Source organism: Stegostoma tigrinum, unplaced genomic scaffold (genome assembly GCF_030684315.1).
Source record: "Stegostoma tigrinum isolate sSteTig4 unplaced genomic scaffold, sSteTig4.hap1 scaffold_67, whole genome shotgun sequence".
NCBI lineage: Eukaryota > Metazoa > Chordata > Chondrichthyes > Orectolobiformes > Stegostomatidae > Stegostoma > Stegostoma tigrinum.
The window spans coordinates 594,094-602,890 of NW_026728611.1; the positions used below are offsets into that span (position 1 = coordinate 594,094).

The 8,797-nt window shown below is 41.8% G+C and overlaps 1 long non-coding RNA gene across 1 annotated transcript; it reads left to right on the top strand.

Moving 5' to 3' along the window:
- The first annotated feature begins 212 nt into the window (after window positions 1–212).
- Window positions 213–5,965, top strand: LOC132209119 (uncharacterized). The gene is made up of 2 exons (XR_009445214.1): window positions 213–304; window positions 3,774–5,965. It is a non-coding gene; the product is annotated as an uncharacterized LOC132209119 (long non-coding RNA).
- The last annotated feature ends 2,832 nt before the right edge of the window (window positions 5,966–8,797 follow it).

Consider the following 8,797-nt stretch of genomic DNA (forward strand, 5'->3'; position numbering starts at 1 on the left):
GCGTGTTTTTCCCAGCATTCTGGGTGGGAATGCATTTGCCCAGATGACAAAGTGTGGAGCTGGATGAACACAGCAGGCCAAGAAGCATCTGAGGAGCACAAGAGCTAATATTTCAGACCCACACGAGTTATCTCGGATTCACCAGCATCTGCAGTCCCCATTATCTCTGAATGTATACGCCCACTGGTGCGCGCGCAATCTGAAGCGTTTCAAACATGCGCAGTACCGGAGGCAAAGGAGAGCCGGAGGAATCGGATGAGGAGCAGGCGCGGTAAGGATTTGAAAGGTGAAAATTAGAAATCGAGTGAGTATTCCACGAAGTGGGCGGAGAGGCTTTATAAAATCTGACAGTAGCTACCGTCACTGAATTGAAAAATACCGACCCCGGTTTTGTCACGAATAGATTGGAATTGCTGAATTCCTTTGTTAGCCGAGGCAGGGCTGGGCGCCGCGAATGTTTTCTGAGCCGTGTGAGCCCGCCATCTTTATCCGGGGCCAACTGGAAGCGGAGCGCGCGCATGTCCTTCACTTGTTGGGAACGGGGCGAGGGGAAGGGGAGCAGGATTTACGAACAGCAACTTCAAACCAAGAGAAATGCTTTTCTTTTTCTGTTCTGAATCTCTGTCCTGGATTGATCGTGATGGATTTTACACTCTTACAGATCAATGTCAGCAGAGGAATTTGGCCGACTTGAACCTCAGAAAGAGTGAAAGAGTAACTCGATTGATGAGTATCTGAATGCTATCAGCATCTGAATGTGGTAGCGTTCAGGTATGAATGTGTGTGTGTGTGCCTGTGGGAAAAGATTTGAGATATCAGAAAATGAGATACACTATCTGTGGTTAGATTACAGTTGATTAGCTGTTTTTAGTTCTCGGACTTGCTGTCAGGAACGGTCTAACAACTATGGAGTGGATGGAGCACAGATTCACCTGATTGATAACTGAATCTGTAGGTTTAGAATACAAGAAGGCCCATATTAAAAAAAATCAAAAAGTGCAAACCATTTAGCCCATGCCAAATGTCTGGAGCAATCCAGTCAGTCCTATTCCCTTGTTTTATCCCTGCACCTTTGCATTTTTCTCTCAAATGCTGATTCAGTATTTTTTTGAAATCAATCAACATCAAATTTGCTTTGACGAATTAATCTATTTATTACTTTCAAATATCTGTGCATGTGAATCCCTCAGACTCTGCACACTCTTTAGTGTTGTGTTATTGCCTCTTCCTATCCCTTCTGCTAAAACACATCACTTCATTCTGAGAGAGGTATCCCTGGAAATTGATTAATAAGAAATATTTTTGATCAAAGTCTTGGGAATATGATTAGTGACTGTCAGGGGAGTTACAGAGAAACTATTTCCACTGAGTGGGGAATTGACGACGAGCAGTAACAATCTGAACATGACATCAGTACCAGCATATTTCCAGGTCAAGTTTTCCAGATCCTTATAACTGTTTGATGGTTCAGGGACTGCAGAATTCCACATTCAATCTGGAAGATTGGAAAGTGTCAAATTGAAAGAAAGCTGCTGTGCGTTCAAGTCGTGCAAGCTTCATTAGAATGGCGCACTAGTCTATCAGGGCAAACTGGTACAAAGGATGATGTCACATGAGCTGGAGAGATAGCTACATCGAAGACAGGGTGTAGCAGTGGAAAGATACTTTTCAGAATGGAGGGTTTTGATTAGTGGTGTTCCACAGGAATCAGTGCTGGGACCTCTGCTGTTTCTGGTCTATATAAATAACTTGGAAGAACACGTGGCTGGTCGAATCAATAAGTTTGCGGACAATACAAAGGTTGGTAGAGTTGCAGATAGTGAGAAGGATTGTCAGATGATACAGCAGAGTATAGATAAATTGGAGTTATGGGCAGAAAGATGACATGTAGTTTAATCTGGACAGATATGAGGGGATGTAATTTGGAAAGTCAGGTACAGGTTTAAATTATAGAGTAAATGGCAGAACTCTTAGGAACATTGATATGCAGAAGGATCTGGGTGTGCAGGTCCACAGGCTACTGAAAGTGATGGTGCAGGTAGATAATTTAGTATAAAAGGCCTTTGGGATGACTGCCTTCATTGGAAGGTGCAATGGCGATATGGACAGGCAAGTTATGCTGCTGCTTTGTAGAACTCTAGTCAGGCCACACTTAGAATATTGCATTCAGTTCTGGACACCACATGTGGATGTGGATGCTTTGGAGAGGGTATAGAATAGGTTTCCCAGGATGTTGCATGGTTATGGGGGAGTTTAGCATTGAAGAAAGGTTGGAAAGACTTGGTTTGTTTACACTGGGACGCAGCAGGTTGAGAGGGTGGCCTGAGAGAAGTTTATAAGATTGTGAATGGCATGGATAGAGCGGAATGTGTGAGACTTTTTTCCCCCAGGGCAGAGGGATAAATTACTAGAGGACACAAGTTCAAGCTGCAGGGGGAATGTGTGAAAGAGATAAGCAAGGCAAGCTTTTCACACAAAAGTTGCTGAGTTCCTGAAATGTGTTGCCACAGGAGGCAATGGAAGCAGACGCAGCAGCAGCAGTCAAGAAGCACCTGGCTGAATACATGAACAGGAAGGGAAGAGAGGAATGTGGATCCTGTGAATCAAGGCATTTTTAGCATGGAGCGTTAGAATGTGCAGGCATAGGCTTGGAGTGCTGAAGGGCTGGTTCCTGTGCTATGTTGTTCTTTGTTCTTAACAGAGGATTTTGTCTGGGTTGGGAAGCTAAAATGAAAGTCATGGCGCAGCTTGCAAACGGAATGGATTTTTTTTCTGCAGAATAATAGCCCAATCTGTATTTTCTATTCACTATGTGGTACAGTCCCCGTCATAAGCAGTGAGGACAGTAATTAAAATGTGTAAGGTACAAATGATTCATCATTTATTTTCTTCTTGCAAAACCTTGAAGATAGCCTGAAGAAAGATGTTATTTGCAGAGTAGGTTATATGATACAGAAAATCATTGGCAAAGTATTACATTCTAACTGAACTAGAGGCTAAAATAAACTCTGACTGTCAGAGTCCCTATTTTTTCAGCAGGTTTAATTTTTAATAAAATGCATTCTGACATATTGAGCAAGTCAATAATCTTTTCCAGTCTGAATCTGCTGCTCAGAGTCCTGGAAGTGATGGTTTTCCCATGCACCACCTGATCTTGTGTTTCTGTCTGGTGAGTTTGGGAGGTTGTTAGAATTACTGGCAGATGAATTAGATTACCTACAGTGTGGAAACAGGTCCTTCGGTCCAACAAGTCCACACCGCCCCTTGAAGCATCCCACCCAGACCCAGACCCATCCCCCAATAACCCACACACCCCTGAACACTATGGGCAGTTTAGCATGGCCAATCCACCGAGCCTGCACATCTTTTGACTGTGGGAGAAAACCGACACAGACAGAGGGAGAATGTGCAAACTCCACAGACAGTCGCCCAAGGCTGGAATCGAACCCAGGTCCCTGGTGCTGTGAGGCTGCAGTGCTAACGACCGATCCACCGTGCTGCCCATATGAAGCCCATCTCCATTAATGCTCTCCGTATTTCTCAGTTTTCCCACAAAGAACACCTTTATGCAGCCCCAGATTTGGCAGCCAGTTCCTTTCACTGAAGCTTAATACTGAACCAGTCCTATTGTTATAACAATCCAAGAGCTTTCATGGTCGCATTGTCCACTGTCTATCGCACAAATGATCAGATGTATTCAGTCCAGTTTTAAAGTTCTGCCTTTTTCTCTCTGGGCCACATTTCGTTCTTACTGTCTGTCATTCATTTTACAGGAAGTTGGAGCATTTGCAGTCAGTGAACTCAAATCTCGCTGCAGATTCTAACGAAATGTTGAATTCATCATGTCTTGAATATCATCAGGCTTTGATCATGGAAGCCAAAACCAGTGTTCGCACTGAGAAACCATGGAAATGTGAGGACTGTGAGAAGGAATTCAAATATCCATCTTCCCTGGAAAGTCATCAGTGTGGTCACACTGGAGAGAGACCGTTCACCAGCCCTGACTGTGGAAAGGGATTCATTTGATCATCCAGTCTGCTGACACACCAGCAAGTTCATATAAGAGAGAGGCAGTTCATCTCCTCTGAGTGTGCGAAAGGATTCACTCACTCATCCCATCTGCTGACTCACCGGCACGTTCACACTGGGGAGAGACCTTTAAAATATCCACACTCTAGGAATTGCGAGAAAAGTTCGAGAGAACTAATATCTCACATTAGTGAGAAACCATTCAGGTGCTCTCACTGTGCGACTCGGCTCAAGCGATCATCTAAACTCCCAATACACCAGCACATTCACACTGGGGAGAGACCGTTCGTCTATTCCATATGTAGGAAGTGTTTCATTCACTCATCTGACCTGGTGAAACACCAGAAAGTTCATTCTAATGAGAGACCTTTTTCAATGTTCAGACTGCAGGAAATGCTGTAAATGTTCTGGAGAACTGATGTCCCATCAACATGTTCACACTGTTGAGAGCCCAATAAGATACTCTCATGATGGGACTGGGTACAGATGAATATGTAACCTCGCTGTACACCAATGCATCCACACAGGGGAGATACCGTTCACTTGCTTCATGTGCAGGAAGAGATTCGTCAGATCATTGTACCTGCTGAAACACGAGCAAGTTAATTCTGACCAGAGAATGTGGGAAATGGTATAAAGATTCTGAACAATTAGCCTCCATTAACTTGCTCACATTATTGAAATAACTTTGAATGTTCAGATTGCAGAAAATGCTTTAAAAGTCCTCAACAATTGATGATCCATCAATGTGTTGACACAGGTGAGAGACCGTTCCAGTGCTTTCACTTTCAAACTGGGTTCAGGTGATCATTTCACCTCATTGTATGCCAGTGATGTCAGACTGGAGGGAGGTCGTTCGCCTGCATTGAATGTGGGAAGGGATTCACTCAAACACCCGACAACCCCCCCCCCCCCCCCCAAAAACATGAGTGAATTCACAAATAACCACAGTGGTTGCATTTTGCTATTAATTATGTTCAGTAATGAACACATTTCATTGTTGTCTGTTTCTACTGATGTTAAATTGACTTTCCTGAAAATATAGGTTTTTATTTTCTGAGTAAAAGGCAAATAAATTAGCTTTGTATTTAACACAAAACTTACACTTTGTTTTCAAATGTCCCAAGCACAAGTTAGTTTCTTTTGGCCTTCTTAACAAGAGGATTCAGATACAGGAGCAGGAACGTCCTTCTGTGATTCCACAGGTCTCAGTGAGCCCATAGCTGGATTCTTGTGTGCAATTTTGGTCTCATTATTCTTGTGGAAGAATGCTTTGGCTGTGAATGGAGTACAATGAAGGTTGACCAGAATGATTCCTGGGATGACAGGACTGACATGTGAAGAAAGACTGGATCAGTTAGGACTATATTCACTCGAGTTCAGAAGAGTGGTCTTTCATAGAAACAAAAGAATTCCGACAGGGCTCCACAGGATAAACAGAGGAAGGCTGTTCTCAATAAACAGGGTGTCCAGAACCATGACTTTTAGGATATGGGCATACATGGGAGCATAAAGATGGGATCCTAGTGTCTCTTTAACCTGTCATCGACAAGCTATTTAGGACTGAGATAAGAAGAAATTTCCTCACCTCTGGAATTATCTGCCACAGAAAGCACCTGAAGCCAAAACATTGAATGTATTTAAGAAGGATTTGGATATAATCCTTGGGGTGAAAGGAATCCAAGTATGGAGAGAAAGCAGGAACAGATGGATGATCAGCCACGATCGTGTTAAATGTTGGAGCAGGCTTGAATGACCAAACGGCCGACCTCTATTTTCTTTGTCAATGGTTATTATTTTCCCAAATACTTTTTCTCTTCTGATCAATATTATGGTTCTTTCCTCCCCTTTTGTGCTGCTGAACTACTTCATTTTTTTGTAATGTTGTAAGTGTTCCCTACTGTGAAGATTGATTAAAATTATTTGTTTAACTCCCCTGCTCTTTCCTGGCTCCTCATTATCACTGACAAATCTCATTCTCTAAGGGGCCGATGTTCACAGTTCTCTTCTCTTTTTATCTTTTGAAATACTTCATTGACCACAGTATGTTTTCTCCTGTTATGGTTATTTCCTCCCCTTTTTGCTGCTTGTCTATTTTTGTGTATTTTAAAGTTGCAAGAATGCCCTAATGTGAATATTGTTGGAAAGTATTTGTTTAACTCTCCTGCCCTTTCCTAGCTCCTCAATGTTACCCTTTACAAAGCTCATTTTATAAGGGGCCGATGCTCACAGTTCTGTCCTCTCTTTATTTATTGAAATAATTAATCAACCACAATACACATTGTTCCTCCATAATCATCTATAAGGCCTTGTGTGGTGGCATTGTGAGAGAGGCCGAGCCACAACAATGTACAACAGTTCAATAATGTCCAACTGTATGCAAAAAAGGCAAGTTTCATCAAAGCTTTTTGTCTTGCACATTTCGGTTCATTCACAATAAGCACCAATGGAAAGGGAGCAAATGTTTTATACTGTACTGACCTGGGCGAATAATAGACTCTGATTGGTCAAGGCATTGCAAAGGAAAATGCACCAGTTAGATGATGACCAAACTTTGTTTAAATTTCATGCAGACAGATTGACTCTGATTTTTCAAAGCATCACTGGAGACCTCAACTAAAGAAGGGCTGGCCCCTGTCTGGTTGAGTGGAAGGAGGTGTTATTAATATTAATTGGGCACTATTAATATTTGAGCACTGTAAGCACAAACTGGTTGGCTGTGGCTAATGCGTTATCTATTGTGAAGAGACAAAAGAAAATGCTGTTTGCCAAAATCTCCCAACCTTTAGGTGGAGGTGAGGAATGCTGCAGAATGTGATTGTTAATATTGTCTCCGAAGTGGAAAACAGGTGAACTGTTGCACTTAAGAAACAATTCCTGTGAAAGATAATGTGGGAACATCATGCTGGTAAGCCAGTCGCACATAGTGAGGGGATGGGCAGTGGGAGAAGACACAGTAAATGTATAGCCTGCAACAGAATCTAAAATACATGCATGATTGGAGGCAGTGGAAGTTTGACAATGGCAGAGAGGTGATCAAGGAAAGCAAGGGTCATAAAGCCATACAGATGGACCGAGTTATACAGATTTACAGCACAGAGTGTGCCGTCTGCCCACCGTTCCGATGCTAGTCATCAAACATCAGTGAAAGAGAGCAATAGATGAACATGGATTCAGATCCCACAGCAAAGGTGTCACTCCAGATGCAGAGACATTGAACCTCTCCCAAATAACACAGGACAACAATAAAATCCTTAAATTATTAATGACTCATTAAAAAATATTTAGCCCTGAAACAGTCTTATTGATTACAATATTAAAATCTGCTGGAACCTGCAGCTGGAAAGATTTCAAAAGTTCCATGTCAGAGAATAGTTTCAAAATTAAGGAAATCCCTTGGAATCGGGTGATGTAACTGAGGTTACTCCGTGGAAATTCTATGAGTTAGTTTGTAAAATCAATCTCCATCAGCCAGAGCGAGCCATTCAGAAGAGATAATCATTTCAATTGATTTGAGTTTTGCTGTGTGTACCAGCCACTCTGAGCTCTGATAAAAGGAGTTTCAAAAATCCATCCATCAGTCCAGTACAGATGTTCACAACATCCCCTCTTCATAGCTCATGATGACTGACTATTCTCCCTGCTGTACAATGTCCCTCAGCGTGGCCAGCAGTCACTCAATTTGAGGATAGCGTCTCCTCAGGGCCATAAGTTTCTATCCTAGGTTTTCATATGAATGAATCAGTCTTCTCCATCCACCCAACCAGAAATTGGCCACTTGCTCGTGCTGCAATCCTAATGTGCCTGAATGAAACCTAGAAACAAAACCCAGGTCATTGCCGTTGAGAAAAAATAAGTAAATTAATAAACCATGTAATTAATAAATAATTAAATAATATAATATTGTAGATTCTATTAAGTTCTCTTCTAATCTGTCCTTCTATGTTCAATTACTTATGCACATATATACCCAGGTCATTCTATCCTTGCAACCCCTTTAGAGATGTACCCTTTATTTTATATTGCTGATGTACATTCATCCCATTAAAATGTGTGACCTGACACTTCTCCACATTGAAATTCATCCACCTCTGATCCACACACCCCACTAACTTTACACAAGTTTCCAGAAAATTACGAGAGGCATTGATTGAATGGAGAGTGAAGTATTTTCTCAGGTGAAAATGTCAATTACTATGGGACCTAAGTTTAAGCCAAAAGGGTGTATGTTTAAAGGAGATGTAAGAGGCAAGCGTTTAGACAGTGGGTTGTAAGTGCTTGGAATACACTAGTCGAGGGGGTGGTAAAGGTGGATATGAGAGATAGGTGAATAGGCAGAGAATAAAGTGATATGGATTGCACAGAAACAAAAGGTTTTTAGTTTCGAAAGGCATCATGTATCAGCACAGTCTTGGTGGCCCAAAGTACCTGTTCCTTTGCTGTGTTGTTCTTCTTTGTACCATTCTGCTCACATTTTTCTCTGTTTCCAAATCCTAACGTATGCACAAATATTGATCCTGTTCCCTGTAGTCCTATGTTTAGAGCATTAATATATATTTGGAAAACACAAGGGTCTCAACATTGCCACCGAGGGAATTTCAATAGATTCATTCAACTATCCCAAAAAATATCCAAAGCCACTGTTGTATTTCCTTTCTCTCAGCCAATTTTGTACATGTATTGTTATTGTAGTTATTTTCCCCAAATACATAAACTCACGGGTCAGCTCAATAACATTGAATCACATACTTTCTGGAAGTCTTGGACA